At 46.7% G+C, this 19,239-nt stretch overlaps 1 long non-coding RNA gene across 1 annotated transcript; it reads right to left on the bottom strand.

Moving 5' to 3' along the window:
* Positions 1-7,394: 7,394 nt before the first annotated feature.
* Positions 7,395-7,902, bottom strand: LOC137901893 (uncharacterized). The gene is made up of 3 exons (XR_011105724.1): positions 7,850-7,902; positions 7,645-7,762; positions 7,395-7,556 (listed from the first exon to the last, which is right to left on the bottom strand). It is a non-coding gene; the product is annotated as an uncharacterized lncRNA (long non-coding RNA).
* Positions 7,903-19,239: the final 11,337 nt, after the last annotated feature.

Raw genomic sequence — 19,239 nt, 5'->3', positions numbered from 1 at the left:
CCTACAAAAATCACAATGCATTGTGCCTATGGGGGGTCCGACGCCAACTTTGTCAGACAGCCACGAAATTCGGTACACACATGCGTCAAGTCAGGGCAAAAAAAATAAAAAATTATGGCCACGCCCCCAAACACACAGGAAGGCGGCCATATTGGATATAATTTTAAAAACTGCAGAGTCAGCGTTTGCACACACACACACTCCAATCCAAACCAAATTTTAAGCACTTATTGACCCTTCCTACCTGGACATTTTAAAAGTGAAACTTTGACAATCAGCCTTACAGCGCCCCCTAGAGAACAATAACAAAAATTGAATGGGAATTAAAAAAAATACTTTGCCAGAAATGATTGAAACTTACCAGAAAAGTCCCTCATGTGGTCCCGATCAGAGAACACAATCGTAACCATGTTGTTGTTTTTACGGTGTTGCCATGGCGATGGCAACCCCTCCTATGGGGAGGGGTCCGATGCGCCAACTTTGTCGGACAGCCACGAAATTCGGTACAGACATGCGTCATGTCAGGGCAAAAAAAAAAAGTATTATGGCCACGCCCCCAGACACACAGGAAGGCGGCCATATTGGATTGAAACTCCTGATGGCAGTTGCCATATAATCCAAATAACGATTTGACTAAACTGTGAGCTACTAATGTGGCTAAAATCTGAACACTTGCGAAGCACTCAGGACAAAAGCGGCGTGCGTCGGCGGGTCAGCTCAACGGCCTGTCGGCCGGCGAGGGCCTACAACGCCGCTTGCGGCTTTAATTTTCTTCTTTGTTCTGCTGTTTAAACGGCAATTTGACCCCCTGAACATGCTCGAAAACTCACCAAACTTTGAACCAAGCTCAGAACCGGCGAAAAATTAATTATTTTATGTGTTTCAAAATTGGGCATGAAAAAGTGGCGCGCTAGCGCCACCTACAAAAATCACAATGCATTGTGCCTATGGGGGGTCCGACGCCAACTTTGTCGGACAGCCACGAAATTCGGTACACACATGCGTCAAGTCAGGGCAAAAAAAAAAAAGTATTATGGCCACGCCCCCAGACACACAGGAAGGCGGCCATATTGGATATAATTTTAAAAACTGCTGAGTCAGCGTTTGCACACACACACACTCCAATCCAAACCAAATTTTAAACACTTATTGACCCTTCCTACCTGGACACTTTAAAAGGGAAACTTTGACAATCAGCCTTACAGCGCCCCCTAGAGAACGATAACAAAAATTGAATGGGAATTAAAAAAACACTTTGCCAGAAATGATTGAAACTTACCAGAAAAGTCCCTCATGTGGTCCCGATCAAAAAACACAATCGTAACCATGTTGTTGGTTTTACGGTGTTGCCGTGGCGATGGCAACCCCTCCTACGGGGAAGGGTCCGACGTCAACTTTGTCGGACAGCCACGAAATTCGGTACAGACATGCGTCATGTCAGGGCAAAAAAAAATGTATTGTGGCCACGCCCCCAGACACACAGGAAGGCGGCCATATTGGATTGAAACTCCTGATGGCAGATGGCCATATAATCCAAATAACGATTTGACTAAACTGTGAGCTACTCATGCAGCTCAAATCTAAACACTTGCGAAGCACTCAGGACAAAAGCGGCGTGCGTCGGCGGGTCAGCTCAACGGCCTGTCGGCCGGCGAGGGCCTACAACGCCGCTTGCGGCTTTAATTAGGCCCGAGCGCCTATTCTAGGCGTAAGGGGCTATTGCTTTTGCAACGCAGAAGACGACAAGTTGACGAGCGCAGCTCGTCAACTCTCGACAAAGTTGACGAGCGCAGCTCGTCAACCCTCGACAAAGTTGACGAGCGCAGCTCATCAACCCTCGGCATCCAACACACTCACGCACACACACACCGACACTCAACAGCACACACACACACACCGACACTCAACAACACACACGCACACACACAGACATCGACAAACACAGTTGACGAGCGCAGCGAGTCAACTGTGTTTGTAACTGTCTTCCGATGGTTGACGAGCGCAGCGAGTCAACCATCGGGCGACCAACACACCCACGCCCACACCCACGACACTTAACAGCACACACACACACCCCGACACTAAACAACACACACATACAGACACACACAAACACGAGTTGACGAGCGCAGCGAGTCAACTCGTGTTTGTGTGTGTCTGTGTGCCCCCACAGACGCGTGGCCTTCGTCGAGACCATTCCGAAAATGTATTTTGTGTAAAAATTGCATACTCAGAAAAAAAGTTATATTGTTTTTGCAAAAATTCTTTATTCTTTATTCTTTATTCTTCTTTGTTCTGCTGTTTAAACGGCAATTTGACCCCCTGAACATGCTCGAAAACTCCCCAAACTTTGAACCAAGCTCAGAACCGGCGAAAAATTAATTATTTTATGTGTTTTAAAATTGGGAATGAAAAAGTGGCGCGCTAGCGCCACCTACAAAAATCACAATGCATTGTGCCTATGGGGGGTCCGACGCCAACTTTGTCAGACAGCCACGAAATTCGGTACACACATGCGTCAAGTCAGGGCAAAAAAAAAAAAAAATTATGGCCACGCCCCCAAACACACAGGAAGGCGGCCATATTGGATATAATTTTAAAAACTGCAGAGTCAGCGTTTGCACACACACACACTCCAATCCAAACCAAATTTTAAACACTTATTGACCCTTCCTACCTGGACATTTTAAAAGTGAAACTTTGACAATCAGCCTTACAGCGCCCCCTAGAGAACAATAACAAAAATTGAATGGGAATTAAAAAAAATACTTTGCCAGAAATGATTGAAACTTACCAGAAAAGTCCCTCATGTGGTCCCGATCAGAGAACACAATCGTAACCATGTTGTTGTTTTTACGGTGTTGCCATGGCGATGGCAACCCCTCCTATGGGGAGGGGTCCGATGCGCCAACTTTGTCGGACAGCCACGAAATTCGGTACAGACATGCGTCATGTCAGGGCAAAAAAAAAAAGTATTATGGCCACGCCCCCAGACACACAGGAAGGCGGCCATATTGGATTGAAACTCCTGATGGCAGTTGCCATATAATCCAAATAACGATTTGACTAAACTGTGAGCTACTAATGTGGCTAAAATCTGAACACTTGCGAAGCACTCAGGACAAAAGCGGCGTGCGTCGGCGGGTCAGCTCAACGGCCTGTCGGCCGGCGAGGGCCTACAACGCCGCTTGCGGCTTTAATTTTCTTCTTTGTTCTGCTGTTTAAACGGCAATTTGACCCCCTGAACATGCTCGAAAACTCACCAAACTTTGAACCAAGCTCAGAACCGGCGAAAAATTAATTATTTTATGTGTTTTAAAATTGGGCATGAAAAAGTGGCGCGCTAGCGCCACCTACAAAAATCACAATGCATTGTGCCTATGGGGGGTCCGACGCCAACTTTGTCGGACAGCCACGAAATTCGGTACACACATGCGTCAAGTCAGGGCAAAAAAAAAAAAGTATTATGGCCACGCCCCCAGACACACAGGAAGGCGGCCATATTGGATATAATTTTAAAAACTGCAGAGTCAGCGTTTGCACACACACACACTCCAATCCAAACCAAATTTTAAACACTTATTGACCCTTCCTACCTGGACACTTTAAAAGGGAAACTTTGACAATCAGCCTTACAGCGCCCCCTAGAGAACGATAACAAAAATTGAATGGGAATTAAAAAAATACTTTGCCAGAAATGATTGAAACTTACCAGAAAAGTCCCTCATGTGGTCCCGATCAAAAAACACAATCGTAACCATGTTGTTTTTACGCTGTTGCCATGGCGATGGCAACCCCTCCTATGGGGAGGGGTTGCCATCGGGAGCCATCAGGAGCACAGCTCGTCAACCCTCGGCATCCAACTTTGCCATGCTGTTGAGGACGACCAACACACCCATGCACACACACACCGACACTCAACAGCACACACACACATCCCGACACTAAACAACACACACGCACACACGCACACACACAGAGATCCTCAAACACAGTTGACGAGCGCAGCGAGTCAACTGTGTTTGTAACTGTCTTCCGATGGTTGACGAGCGCAGCAAGTCTACCATCGGGCGACGAACACACCAACGCCCACACCCACGACACTCAACAGCACACACACACACACCCTGACACTAAACAACACTCACATACAGCGCAGCGAGTCAACACGTGTTTGTGTGTGTCTGTGTGCCCCCACAGACGTGTAGCCCTCGTCGAGACCATTCCGAAAATGTATTTTGTGTAAAAATCGCATACTCAGAAAAAAAGTTATATTGTTTTTGCAAAAATTCTTTATTCTTCTTTTTCTTTATTTTTCTTCTTTGTTCTGCTGTTTAAACGGCAATTTGACCCCCTGAACATGCTCGAAAACTCACCAAACTTTGAACCAAGCTCAGAACCGGTGAAAAATTAATTATTTTATGTGTTTCAAAATTGGGCATGAAAAAGTGGCGCGCCAGCGCCACCTACAAAAATCACAATGCATTGTACCTATGGGGGGTCCGACGCCAACTTTGTCGGACAGCCACGAAATTCGGTACATACATGCGTCAAGTCAGGGCAAAAAAAAAAAAAAAATTATGGCCACGCCCCCAGACACACAGGAAGGCGGCCATATTGGATTGAATTTTAAAAACTGCTGAGTCAGCGTTTGCACACACACACTCCAATCCAAACCAGATTTTAAACACTTATTGACCCTTCCTACCTGGACACTTTAAAAGGGAAACTTTGACAATCGGCCTTACAGCGCCCCCTAGAGAACGATAACAAAAATTGAATGGGAATTTAAAAAATAGTTTGCCAGAAATGATTGCAATTTTCCAGAAAATTCCCTCATGTGGTCCCGATCAAAAAACACAATCGTAACCATGTTGTTGTTTTTACGCTGTTGCCATGGCGATGGCGGTCCGACGCCAACTTTGTCGGACAGCCACGAAATTCGGTACAGACATGCGTCATGTCAGGGTAAAAAAAAAATACGGTGCTCAGAATCAATTACACATAAAACATGAATCCCATTCATCAATAACAGAACAACAGGATGCTGTTCATAAGCTCTGTGTTTTAACGTGTATTGCTGCTGTTTGAGCTCATATCTCCTTGTATCATTAAGTTTAAACATCAGTTGAGCTGTGTGTGTGTTTGTGTTTGCATCTCACGTGAACCGGAGGGCGATCCGTCAGTCAGTCCGAGCCAGCCACAGAGAAGGAGGGACCCCCGCCCCCTCCACGACACCGCTGTTGATCACCCCTTATCTGGCCTCTGTCCCTCAGTGGTTCCGGTCACTCCCTTATCCAGCGTCCCCTCTGTTCACAATTGAAGCATCCGTCTGGTCATCGTTCCTCCACAGGATGAGAGCATGTTCTCCTTCTCATTCGTGACGATGTCTCCCACGGGACGTCCTCTCACGGGAGGCACGCTGCCTTGAGACATTGAGCGTTGCATGCTCTTTGGAGGAAAGTCTTTTTCTTCTTCTTTCTTCTTCTTAGCATGTTTGACGTGGCGCATTCAATCAGTCAGTCTGTTAGCCCCACATATCATGCTCGAGTGAGCAGTGTGGGCTGGTGGGGGGCACTGCACTCTCAGTGGAGTGGACCCTGAGGTGGACGATGAATTCTGGTCTGATGGTGATGGTAATTGATGTCTTCTGGTCGTGGACGGTGGGAGGAGGCACCCAACCCTCAGTGGCTGGAACAGAGTGACCCGCGGGGGCCAAACTCCAGTACAGTGGAGCAGTTTGTGGAGCAAAGGAAAACAATTAGTTCCTGCATATTGTATTATATCATATTACATCAATCAACTTGAACCTCTGAGCTTAGCATGCTATCATCTTTTGTAACATAGACCTGAGACATGTTAAAGCGAAGGAAGCAAACAGTAGGAGAATAGCACTCATAACACTCACAGGAGTAATGGCTTCCAACAGAATAAAATTTTTTTTTTTATTTTATTATAATGATTAAAGGCACAAAGACATTTGTGCCACTATCCCTCCTCTTGAGGCGTGGCAACGCCCACGGCTCAATATTGCTGCCCATATGTAGACAGATTTAGGCAGACGTGAATGTCCTATTTGATGATGCCATTGCTATCAATGACCTGGTAAGTTTATGTACCTTTTTTAAAAAAAAAATAGATTTATTTTTCCTATCTGTCCTTCTACTTGTTCTTTCCTACCTAGACATGCTGAATCGTGTGTTTTTCTTTACTTGGCGCCCTGCAGTAATGCGCCCAGTGTCCTATCTCACACCTTCCTTCCACCCCCTCCTCTGCCACCCCGACCTCTCTGATAAGGTCTACGTCTGTCTCGCTAAAACACTTCCTCTTTACCATCAAAAACATATCATTAGACTTCTCGTTATTTGTTTCACGCTACTCTCTCTTCATCTTTTGCCCATGTAATAAATTCAGACAGAGTTAAGTTTAGCAAGGTGACAGAATGCTTCATCAGCCAGTGGCTGATTTCTGTGTTAAAGGTTTTGTTTTTGAGACGGAGCTCATTCTTTAATTGTTGCCGATATGGACCGGCCTCATTATTAACATCATAAAGGGCACTGTTCTAGTCCTGCTCTGAAGTCATCAATAACTTCATCAGACTTTGGCTTTGTTTGTCCTATTTTACTGTAGTTAGCTCTTTGTCTAAACACCTCTCTCTCTTGCATTTAGTCTGGGTTTGACTTTGGTTACGTGGGCGGACAACAACGGTGGGGCGCTACTTTTTTATTTATGCCCCTCCCGAGTGGAGGTGCAGATGGGTAAATTCTTCTTTTCTAATTTTGGTTTAGTAGAAAGGTTATTTATTCTTCAGCGTTTACCTATTCTATCTTAAATACCTTTCCTGCTATATAGAATTCCACACGTGACGTAACTCAGAGAGAATCCCCCTAATGGGGCGAAGTGCAACTCCTGAGACGCAATCTTCTAGAGCAAACCTTTGTTTGCTCCGGCTTCTCGCTCGGCGTCCTAACACAGAGTTGCATATCGTTTTAGACCCTCCAGTCTGGTCACCACTAACCTTCATGAATGAGTTCACAAAGTCTTCCCCAGTGACGGTCTTGCGTTGACACCGTGAGGTTCCAGACCGTCCAGCCGTGCAGTGATCCCATGAGGTCTCAGGCTGTTTTACTGTTACAACTTTGACTCATTCCGTTCATCCACATGAAACATTTATTCACAGACACATGTGTGACAGGTTGGTGGAGTTTTGGTTGCGACAACGCCACCCTGGGAATTTTACTCCTGGGAATTATCTAGGAGGAATTATCTCTCCTGAATTATACTGGTGCGCGTATCCCTACTCCAGGGACACAGGTTTGATTCATTCCACACAGGCAGAGAGCGGGTCCGGTTCACACAGTTTATTCACACACAGATTGACATACAGCTGTGTCTTCAAAATTGGTATCGGTTTCACAATAATTATTAACACTGATTAAACATAAGGCACCATAACAGTCAGCCCAAACAATATGAAACAGAGGAATTTCCACCTAAAGCAGCAGCCACGATCAGGGGAGGGCAGTGGCTGTGAACGGCCCACACGCCTCTTCAACCTTTGGAAAAAAATAAGAAAACAATACATCTAAATGATATCGCCGCCACGAGCTTGACGTGAAACCAAGCTGTTAAATAAAATCCTACCTTCCAGAAATAACAATCTCACTGGCAACAGGACAGCAGAGCCAACACATCCGCCGCTCGATTTCACCGGAGATCATACGAGCAGGCCAGCCCGCTCCTCAGCTCTATCACCGATCAGCTGTAGAGCCAATCAAACACTGACGTCACCGGTGCGCATCGCGCTAATCTTATGCGAGGGCGGCGTGTGAATGGGTTAGAACACTACCTGCTCTGACAACAAATCCCGCACGCAGATGGTCATTCATTCGCGTCCGTCACGCCACGATAGCCCATGAGTAACCCGGAAGAGGAAGTATATGCCGGCCATTGAGGGGCGAACCTACACCACCGCATAGCGCCCCTCAGTGGCACGGAGGGAGACTACATATGGCCACACATGCACACAGTTTTAAGTCTAGACTTTAACAACAACAACAAATTTGTATGCTTTATTTTTATTCCAGGCCTTTACATCCGCATTTAATTATTTATTTATTGAGGCCTCTAAATTTAATGACGTCGTTTGTATGCACTGCTCAATAGGATCGTACCATAACCCTACTAGCTTTCTTTTCAACAAGACTGTGTTGATCAAGTGATCAGGTACTGCGCAATAGGACCGCTGCTACCCCTATTCGCTCGTCTTAAGAAACATTACTGTTTCAGCGCGATGAGAAACATCTCCATCCGCTATGAGGTCTCCCACTGACTGCGTCCTTCTGGAGCCTCCGCGTTAGGGCTAATCCCTACCCGCCTTCTCGAGGAAAAAACTGCGTCCTTCTGGAGCCTCCGCGTTAGGGCTAAGCCCTACCCGCCTTCTCGAGGAAAAAAAGAAAAAGGGTGTCTTACCTTCAGGCTGGTCTGCTCTGGTTCGGATCCCGTCAACCCGATCCCCAGGGACTGGCCCGCGAAGGATTGGCCCCGGAAAAGGGTCTTAGTGAATTAGAGTGTGCACCCTCTAATCAATTCTTCCAAGCCAGCCCACTGCAGACGGGTGTATTGGATCCTGCCGACAACGCCAATTAATGTCAGGTTTGTGACACTGTAAAAGAGAGAAAATCAGAACCAAGCCCCAAAGATTCAACCCAATAACCATTTTCTTGCGGTAAGAAACGAGACTAGTATTCTTTCTTTCAGCAAGGGAGAATGGAGCTGCTCGAGCCGTGCCATCGACTCTCCCAGCAAGGGAGAGTGGCTGCTGCTAGCTTCGTCCTCGATTCTCAGAGAAACACCTCCCCTCCAGCTGGTTTTATTAGCAGATAAGAATGTGTACGTGCGTAAATCACCCAGACATGAAGACTCCAACCTTGAGCAGATAGCTCTTCCAGCCAACACAAAGTGTTCACTTCTTCAGTCTAGTCAGCATATTAACAGATCTACGATTGTCACATACTTTATGAATATCTTGAGTAAGATTATGAAGGATAAATGGCCATGACATAACTACTGCTACTCATTGGTGAATTAATGATAAACACATTTGCAGATTTATCTAACAACGTGTCACTCCGCGAGGCGCCTGACTATAATACTATGTTGAAGGACAGCATTGGGATGCATCACTCCGCGAGGCGCCTGACTGAGTCCGCCTTACAACAAAACATACGGTGCTCGGACCATAAGGCGTTCGGCACATTTTGAAGATAATTTAAGACTTTTACGTGCGTCTAATGGTTGTGAAAATACGGTAATATTCCTCAGAAAAGACACAGATGTCTTGGCTTTTTCTGCTAATATATAAACGACTAACAGTAAATGGAAGTCACTTCATATTGTCTTCTGGCAGTGCCACTTCTCTTAAGGATTTGAATGAAATATATTTCCTGTCCTTCACTCTTACTGCTTGGTTTAAAACTGCTGTGGATGGCTATCAAGGTAATTAAAGAAGGCCTGTAATGAGATCTCTAATCACTGACAGGAATGTACAAAGGTTTACTTATAAACCTTTCCCATAACAAGCATTACATTCTTCATAGTAAAACAGAAGTTGCAGGATCTTGTGTGATCTTGTTCAGGTATTTGTGCAGTATTTGGCACCAGCATGGATTCCAAAGTGTCTTTTTAAATCAGGCATCTGTGGAGTTGCAGGTGTGAGTTACACTCCTCGAAGATGAATGGGTCTATACGTCAGCTCTCCGAACACTCTGGTATCCGTGAGATACCATAGTCAGGCTGGCGCCACCACCTCCAGCTGGGCCAAACAAGATGAGCTTGGAGGTGTCTTTTCACATTTATGACCCTCCGCTCCTCAACAAATACACTTACATCATTGGCCTTAATTCAGACAAACTGCAATGCGCAGGACATGGTCTACATATTTCACTTGACTTTGCATGTCCAACATCCTCTTGACAGTGCACAAAGAATTCTGAGTGCTTTGTTATGGATCTGCATCGACATAGTTTGGCATACCATGACAAGCAGTAAGAGCTGCTGGAGTATGCAGCACACGAGAATGCAAGCAGTGATGATGACCCGATTTTTGAAGAGTCATATTGATTTTCTGGGGACTTGACACAGGCTTCGCTAAGTAAAAAAAACACCCCAGGCTCATCTTCTGCATGTGGGCGGAGTGTCTAAAATAAAATCAGCTGTCACTGTGTACTCGTTGGACAGAGGCAAACATGTACAACTGGAGCTGGTCTCCAACACCCACTGGGATTTGCTTTTAGCTTGGACAGATCCTTTAAATTCGGGATGCATTGGCCTTCTTTAGGATTTGTACCTGCTGATCTCAATTTATTTTTATAATTCATCATTTTCCTGACCTGGTAGGTAAATAATAATGTATTCTGAATCTGATTCTGAAATAACATTCGGATTTTTGTGTCTGTGTTTAGTAGTATTTTGTTTATATATGTGAACATTCTTAAAAGTCTGCTTTATACTAATATTTTGCATTCATACATTTCAATACCAAAATGTCTGGCTATAGTTAAAATGTCAACAATATTGTTGCCATGCTTAGTAAACTTCCATAATAATACATAAAGCAGAATATAAATCTTATTTTAAACCTCTAGGAGAATAAACTGTGACTGAAATATTCCTCAATATTAATTTGTACTATTTAGTAGAACTGTTGTATTTGTTATGACTGTTGTTGTATTGATTTTGTTGTTTTATGTTGTTGATGTAAAAGGGACTAAAGATGGAAATTAGCCATTGGCTATAATCTTACATATTTACGTGTAAACGTTCATCAATATGTATTGTCCCTGTTTAAATAAACTCAAACTCAAACTCAAATGCTGATTTAACTTATTTTATCTTTAGGAGAGATTAGATTTATTCTGCAAACCAATTCCAAATGGGATTCTGAGCTGCTGAGCTGTTTGTGTCAGGGTTAGGGTTGTTCCACTTCCTTGATGTCAGGCAAGCAGAAATACTGAAGAGTAGTCACAAATAATGGCCCAAACAAAATATCAATGTGGGTTATCTAAACGCTTCTGGAAAGGAAATGCTTGACCTCCCAGCTCTCCCCAATACTTCACTAAGAAACACAACCCTTCATGGTTAAGTTTAAAATAGGCTTGATTTATTTTTACAAGTAGACGGCGCCTAGATTACTTCACTTTCTTGTTATGTGAGCTCTCAGGCCAACCTAACGTGTCATAAGATATCCTCCGACAGCTTTTTTGGCTAAATATTTTGCAATAATTCACAGAGTCAATAGTCTGACAACATAACTTGGATGTCTTAGAGCAGAATGTTTTCAGTAGCAACAATGATATTAAAAATCAAGATTTGAAATAAAATATCAAGATTGTAAGGAACTAATTTCAGGACTTCTGCAGCGAATGTTCTTATCTGTTTTGAAGGACAGCTTTGCACAAACATGCCCTCCATTCCCCTAATACTAGAGTAGACTAAAAAAACCTGTGTGTTTTCTACTCTATTAAGTTTTCAGCACTTTGAGGAATTACATGCTGTGATGAAACATGTCCTTTGCACCCACAATATTAAACGCTTTTTATTGATTTGTCCCTCGGAGGGCAATTTGGTTTACAGCAGTTACAGTCTAACCGTAGTCTGCTGCTGGTCGCCGCGTGCGCAGGCTCCCAGGTAATGTGGGTGAAGTGTCTTGCCTAAGGACACAACGACAGTGCACACATGTGCCTGAGCCCGGAAACGAACCGCCAACCTCTCGACCATAGGACCACCCTCTCAACCACTGCGCCACCATCGCCCCCCTTACAGTGAAACATTAACTCCCGTTACTAGTTTTGCAGCATTGCTGATTATATTCTTGATATTACAATTTGAGCTGGCAACAAGCAATGCTAGTCCCTACAGAGTGGAGCTGAAATGAAGATTTTCGATATGCTGGTAGTTGGTTTTATGACGCTGCACTGAACAAATGCAAAAATAGCCGGAATTAACACGTCATTGTTCTTTTTTACTTCAGTATATTCATATCTATGGTAATTGAGCTGTGGATATAGCAAAGACAGAAAAAGTGTTCTTGAACAACTGACGGAGTCTGGAAGTTAACAGTCAGAAATGTAAATAATTACCTCCGCCAAGGAGATTGTGATTTTACCGGCATTTGTTAGCAAGATAACTAAAATCTGGATGATATTTTCAGGACATGTTGGGAATGTTACCAGGGACAGATCATTACATTGGTGACTATCCAGAAGAGATCCTGGATTCTGAATTACTTGGATTTTTTTGTTAACATTGCAGTCAATGTAGCTTTAAAATTTGTTCCTTAATATCTCGGTTGATTATTGACCGATGTTTATGGAATTTGACACCGTCATGTAGGGTGGGGACCTCTATCTTACCACCAAATTTCATCCGGATAGGATCAAGAATAGAGTCAGTTAAAAAATATATATTTTAATTTACGGATTCAAAAATCAGTAAAAACACACAGCAACTCAGATTCATTTTAATTTTTCATGGTTGGTGTATAAAGATACCAACAACAATTTATAACCTTTTGATGATGATCCAGATCACCATGTGGATGGCGTAAACTGTCTTTCAAATTTATTGTAATTCCCTGGAGGCTAACAAGGATGTTCTTTGTCTTATGCATTTATACTGCTAAAACTGCCTCCTGGATGATCTAGCCCCTTGTCCACTCAAGATGGTTATAATTGTTCATGTATGTTCTGTGAGTGACTAGTCTCTGTGGAGTAGTTTAAATGAATCACAGAAAATCATTAAATAATTGGCTGCAACAATGAAGCAGCTCTAAAACTGTGACCCGTGTCAAAAATGCAAAATGTGTAGATAAGATAAGATATAAGATAAGATATTAGAGTACCATAATAGAGTACATAATACCATAATGAGCCTCACTCATCAGACTACCGTATTTTCACACCCATAGGACGCGCCTAAAAGTCTTAGATTTTTTTCAAAATGTGCCGCGCGTCCATTGGTCCACGCGGCCTATTTGTTGTTGTAAGGCGGACTCAGTCAGGCGCCTTGCGGAATGATACATGCCGATGCGCTTCACCATAGTAAACTATTATGGCGTGCTGACGGAAGTGGCTGCCGAGGCTGTCGGTCCCGCAGCAGAACACGGGAATAGAGCAGCAGAGAGAGAATCCAGCATTAATGAATCCATGGAGGAAGCGGAGGAAGCAAGAAGACGACCCGCAGCAGCCCGGCTGTGTGTGAAGCAAGCTAACCGCGCTAACGGGCTAACTAGCAAGCTATCTTATCATCATCATCCCCAGTGGATTAACCAAAGAACTCCAACCGCGCAACGTTAAACTGCGAGCTGCATGGGAGCGCTGGACGACAGAAGGAGAACACAGTTTCACTCAGAGTGGAAGGCAGCGCAGTGCCACAGTCTGTGACTGGATTGTAGCTGCTTCGGCTAACTGTCTGCTAGCATTGTTGTTCGCTTCATTTCCGAGGCGCCGCACGGCACGGAAAGACTCTGACAGTGAAGAAAGAGGCCGGCATGTCTGACGGAGATCTAGCGCAGCTGTTCACTACAGAAACAGAGGATGAGGACTTTGATGGGTTTGATTAATGACTCTGTTTTGCTCCGGCTCTATTTTTGAAAACGCGTACTAGTATGCTTGTTTGATTGATGACGATTAAAGATGTGAGTACCAAACTCAGTTTTGCTCCTGCTTTATTTTGCGCACCTATCGTGCGGCGCCTTTTGATCCGCGCGCCCTTTGTACGTTTGAAATACCGAAAAATCAGCTGTTAATGAGACTGCGCCGAATCACCAGGTGCGTCATAAGGTCGTGAAAATACGGTACTCTATTTTTAGCAGCTAATACACAAACTCAAAATTGAGCAGACACCTTCAGTGTAGTCTTAACTGGCTGTATTTCCACCACTGCCGGTAACTGGATGACACCTCATAGCACATGCAAGCAGGAGGCATTTTAACAGTTATCTGTAATGGTTATTTGTGCTGTAGCTGCAGGCGGTGCAGGTTTGAATCAAAGCAGTGCTTCCTGACAGAGATTAAGCAGAGGAACCGGATTCACTGTGTGGACTCAGAGGCCATCCCACTGAACAACTGTGAGGCCATGTACCAGGCAGCTGCCTCCAAGCAAGCAGACAACACCATCCCCAGCGGGGTACTTTAGCCTGTGCATGGGTGTGCATTGTTTCAGCTGTAACTACACACGGAGAGCCCACCTCCCCACTCAACCCAGACAGAGTCAGGGAAGACCGAAAGTGGCTTCAGAAGTACAGACGAGAGTGGGAGGAGACACACGCACGGTTAGAAAGTGGAAGCGGTAACTGCTACCAAGCAAACTGCACTTTTGGTCGCAGAGTGTTTTCCGTGGCTCATGGAGGTCTGCAGCAGCAGGCAGGAGAACAACGTTCCTGCACTGCCAGCATCTCCCGAGGCTGATAGTGTAATGATTATTTGAATGTTATGGAACAGTAGGTTTATATTAAAACAATATGCAGTCAGATTCAAAATTGGTTGCAAAATATTCATCCTCTCTGTTTGCATTTTGGCCTTTACCTTTATCGATCATTCATTCATAATATCATTTTTTTTTAAATTGTGGATATTACAAAATAAGTATTGCAAAAACCTATTTGGTTGTTTAGTTAATGGTTAGCAGGCACTCAGTGAATGTGTTCACAAGAAAGCTGAAAATGTATCAAATATATACTAAAATATAATTAAACTACCACTAATTCTTTTCTGTGGCTTCTACTACAACAGAGTAAAAACAATTTATGTCCCCGAGAGAGACAAATGAATAAACAAGAAATGATCTGGTATATAATATTGTAGCGAGCTCAAGGAGAAGAACCACACTGGAGTCGAACTCGTGTCAGTTTATGCACGCTACCTCTCGCAGGTGCTTTTATTATGACACAGGAACACTTAACAACACATGAATATTGCCCAGAGGACCCAACGCAACACACCCCTCACTCATCGTGCCAACAACACAACACAGTAAACTCCCATTGTGCATTGCGCCTTACAGTCCATCTTAGCGACCGGCCCTCACAATTGCTACAATATATATACAGTAGTCCCTCATTTTCCGCAGGGGTTACGTTCCAAAAACAACCCGCAATAAGTGAAATCCGCAATGTAGTAATTTTTATTTTTTTTCAATTATTGTACATGTACATAAATGTTTTAAGGCTGTAAAACCCCTCACCACACACTGTATACACATTTAACAGTCAGGCATTAATCTAAATAGATTGTTTCAGTATTATAGAATGAAACCAAAGATCAGAACCTGTTTTCAAAACTAAATAAAAATATATAGTACGTACAGTAAACGTTTTCCTATTAATAATGTTAAGGCGTGCAGGTCGAGGAAAGAGCCGCTTGGAGTGCAAAAGAACAAATATTCTACTCGTGCTGTCTTTAGCTTCTCATGGGCTGCTTTATTGGATAGCTTAGCACAGCGGACCGGCAGCGGCTACATATTGTAATGATCCTTAGGGAATTATCATTATAGAGTTTGTGTTGTACTGTTCCTTTAAATTACGTGTTATGTGCGCGCGCAGAGTGGGAAGTGAGAGAGAGCCGAGAGCGGAGAGTAGCGCGCTGCAGCAGAAGGTTCCTGACGTGAGTTAGAGTTGGCGTGGGTTTCGGCCGTAACAGTGACCCTGTTAACTGTTCTGTGAGTGCTGGAATAAATCCTGTTAATGAATCCTCCTCTCCTGATTCATGGTTTGCACCGACGTTACACTGGTGTCAGAAGCTTAACAACGAACCGACGTCGGAGTCTCGTTAGCCGCTGTTAGCCGCTGTTGGCCGCTGCTATCCGCGGCCGACGACACGCACGGCATGTTCACGGCGAAGTTTAAGGAGGAGGGGGAGGAGAAGGACGTCTGCGCGCTCTCACCCGCACAGAAAGTGAGGGAGACGACACTGCAGCTGAGTGCGGAGGCAGGATTCCCTGCCTAGGCAGAAGCATGCCCGGCGCCATGAGGGCAGAGAGGCAGAGCCTACGTCACGTGACACGGCAGCACGCAGCAATGAGCGTGGCGGCGCCCAAGCTCCAGCAAACATTAAAACACCCAAATTCAATGGGAAGACATCTTGGGAAGTGTTTATTGCTCAGTTTGAGCTGCTGTCTGTGGCTGCTGGCTGGTCAGAGCAGCATAAAGCGCTGCAGCTAGCTCTGTGTCTGTGTGAGGATGCAGCGGCGTGTTTGCTGCTGCTCAACAGAGAGGAGAGGAGAGACTATGACGCGCTGGCCGGGGCACTTCAGCGGCGCTTTGGCCAGTACAACCAGTCTGTGCTGCTGCGCTCTGAGTTCCACAACAGACGCAGGCGGCCTGGGGAGTCCCTCCGCATCCTGGCTCATGACATCGAGTGTCTCTGCAGGCGTGCTTATGACAACATGCCGCTTGCAGTGCAAACGGAGCTTGCTCGGGACCAGTTTCTGCAGGCCCTCAGTCCTAAAGAGCTCCGTGTGCAGGTCCAGCTGGCCCATCCGACCACTCTGAGCTCAGCTCTGGAGCTAGCATTGGAAAGAGAAATGCTGAGCGGAGCCATCGGCGGGGCTGAAGATGTGCCGGTGGTGAGGGCGATGTCAGCTCCCATCGAGCAGCAGCAGAGCTCAGTGGGGCCACGCAGTGTGATTCAGACGGCTGCCATCCAGTCACCTGCTCATCGGGCGGGTCCACGGCGTCAACCACAAAGCTGCTGGGGATGTGGGCAGGCAGGACACCTCATCAGGCAGTGCCCCAGGATTGCAGCAGTGCAGGGAAACGGCCAGAGGCCCGTGTAGGTGGGAATGCACAGGCTGATGAGACGAACACCCCCACACCATCACCAACTGCACCGGGCCCGGTCATTGCTGTGGGCTGGACCCAGGTTGGTGACTTCTGCCACATTCCAGCGACAGTCTGCGGGGTGCCCTGCACAGCGCTTCTGGACACGGGGTCCAACGCTACAGTGGTGCGGCCCGACATCATTCCTGCTGGGGCTGCAGTGGAGCTAACTGAGGTGCAGCTGAGGACAGTGACCGGTCAGCTGGCCCCCATAAGAGGTCGGGGAGTGTTCCAGTTCAAGGTGGGAAAGCTCACTGTGTCCCATGCTGCTTGGGTGGCTGATGTACAGGACTCCTGCATCCTCGGGAGGGATTTTTTGCGTACCATATGCGGTGTCCTGGACATGGGTAAAGACCTGCTGATACTCCCCAGCGGAGAACAGATTCAGTTAACCCCTGCCGTATCACACTCAGCAGCCACCACAATAGCTGTTAAATCCTCAGAGATTCCTGCAGCACCAACAGCGGAAGAGGACGAGAGGGTGTCTGCACTGAAGGACATCTGGTCCAGAAACTGTGAGGGGCTGACCCATCAGCAGCAGGAGAGTCTCTGGCAGGTGCTGCTGGAGTACAAAGACATTTTTGCCCATAAAGAGAGTGAGGTGGGTCTGACACACCTGGTTGAGCACGCCATCGACACCGGCGGTGCTCACCCTATTAAAGTACGGCCCCGCAGGAGGCTGCGGACAGAGAGCTGGATGGAATGTTGCAGGCAGGCATCATAGAGCCATCTGACAGCCCGTGGGCCTCTGCTGTGGTGATGGTGCCTAAGAAGAATAGTTCAAAGATGCGCTTCTGTGTGGACTATAGGCCACTGAATAAAGTCACCATAAAGGACTCTTACCCCCTCCCCAGAATCAATGAGTCTCTTGACTTGGTGGCGGGGTCCTCCTGGTTCTCCTCCCTGGACCTACGAAGTGGATACTGGCAGGTCCCGCTGTCCCCAGAGTCCAGGCCCAAGACAGCATTTTACACCACCAGAGGGCTGTGGCAATTCCGGGTCCTAAGCTTTGGTCTGTGTAATGCTCCGGCCACATTTGAGCATCTTATGGACTCTGTGCTGTCTGGGGTCCCACGGCAACAGTGCCTGGTCTACCTGGATGACCTCTTGGTGCACGGGGCCTCATTTGATGCTGCTCTGCAGTCCCTGAAGCAGGTGCTGGGGAGAGTGGCTGCAGCAGGCCTCAAGCTACACCCAGACAAATGTCACTTCATGAGGAGGGAGGTGGAGTTCCTGGGCCACAAGCTGGGTGGTGAGGGCATTAGCACTCTGGAGGAGAAAGTCCACTCCATTAAGAACTGGCCCACCCCGGCAGATCAGACCCAACTCAAAAGCTTCCTCGGGTTGGCCTCCTATTACAGGAGATTTGTGAGGGGGTTCTCCTGCATAGCTGCGCTGCTGTTCCGCCTGCTGCAGGAGGACTGTGCCTTCAGCTGGACCCAGGACTGTCAGGAGGTGTTCATCGCTCTTCGCGGGTCACTGGTGGAGTCGCCAGTCCTCGCACCACCGGACCCTGCCTTACCTTTTGTTCTGGACACAGACGCCAGTAATGTGGGGCTGGGGGCTGTGCTGTCGCAGGTTGGGCCTGGCGGGGAGAGGGTGGTGGCATACTTCAGCCGGGTCCTGAATAAGTCTGAACGGCGCTACTGCGTGACAAGACGCGAGCTCCTGGCAGTGGTGACGGCGATAAAGCACTTCAAGTACTATCTGTGTGGCACGCCGTTTGTCATTAGGACTGACCACGCGGCCCTTCAGTGGCTGATGACTTTTAGGGAGCCAGAGGGGCAGGTGGCTCGGTGGCTTGAGGAGCTCCAGGCCTTCAATTTCACTGTGGTGCACAGAGCAGGTTCATGCCATGGCAACACAGATGCGCTGTCTCGCCGCCTATGTGCTGCCACCGGTTGCCGCTACTGTGACAAGCGGGAGGAGAGAGAGAGGAAGCTCACAGACACAGATAATGCTGCACAGCTCTCTTGCAGGATGCTGCAGGTCGTGGATCTGGCGGCGTGGAGAGTGGAGCAGGAACGAGATGGCGACCTGCTACCGGTCCTGCAGTGGTTGGAGAGGGAGCAGCGCCCCCATGCAGATGAGATCACTGGGCTCTCCATCTTCACCAAAGGTCTGTGGGCCAAGTTTGATGCTCTGCGGCTGAGCGAGGGCGTGCTGCAACGGGCCTGGAAGGCGCCTGCTACAGGGGAGGTAATGTGGCAGATCGTGGTGCCCAGGTCGTTGAGGTCAGCTGTGCTGGAGGCCTGTCATGGCGGCACTGGCTCCGGTCATTTCGGCATCTCCAAGACCCTGCGGCGTGCACGCCAGGGCTACTACTGGGGCCAGCAATGCCGAGATGTGGAAGACTTCTGCCGC

Source organism: Brachionichthys hirsutus, chromosome 12 (genome assembly GCF_040956055.1).
Source record: "Brachionichthys hirsutus isolate HB-005 chromosome 12, CSIRO-AGI_Bhir_v1, whole genome shotgun sequence".
NCBI lineage: Eukaryota > Metazoa > Chordata > Actinopteri > Lophiiformes > Brachionichthyidae > Brachionichthys > Brachionichthys hirsutus.
This window is presented reverse-complemented; position numbering and strand designations above follow the sequence as displayed.